We start from the raw sequence: 642 nt of genomic DNA on the forward strand, positions 1-642 counted from the left end.
GCCATTTGGTTTTAATTGGAAACTGTCTCTTTAAATTTTGAGGAGCTCTGTGCGCATGCGTAGTGGAACCCTCTGAGGCTGGGGCTGGGGTGCCCACTAGCTCAGGCACCCCTATAGTCACCAAAATGGAGGTGTGCAGATAGCAAGGGACCAATGAACAGATACCAAAAGAAAAGAATGTCCACACCTTTATATCTGCGGTTCTGCCAGGCATCTGTGCCGCTCCGATCCTTCCCCCGCTTGGTCTCACCCAAGATGGCAGCTCCAGGAGCAGCTGAGCATCCCGGACTAGAAAGCAGTAGATTTCTTGCTTCTGCCACAAATTCCCCTAGCTGTAAGCCTTCCAACCTTCTAAGTATTCCTTTATATGTGGTTCAGAGTTCTGAGACCATCTCCTGAGCCTGCTTGGTCAGGTATTCTCTGTTGTTGGTGGTGGAGCTCCTTTACTGCACTTCCACCCGATCCAACATCTTGTTTGTTCTCCCAAGCCTGGTCTTTTTTATGACTTTGAATTTTGTCCCACATTTTCTCCCTCTTTATCTAGGATCCTATAATGTGACCCCCTTCAGAGCAAGTATTACTGGTAGCTGTGCCCCATCTAGCTCTTCTGGTCTCAGCATCACAGAGACTGATGTTCCCGTA

The sequence above is a fragment of the Chrysochloris asiatica genome, unplaced genomic scaffold, assembly GCF_000296735.1.
Source record: "Chrysochloris asiatica unplaced genomic scaffold, ChrAsi1.0 scaffold00254, whole genome shotgun sequence".
In the NCBI taxonomy this organism is placed as follows: Eukaryota; Metazoa; Chordata; class Mammalia; order Afrosoricida; family Chrysochloridae; genus Chrysochloris; species Chrysochloris asiatica.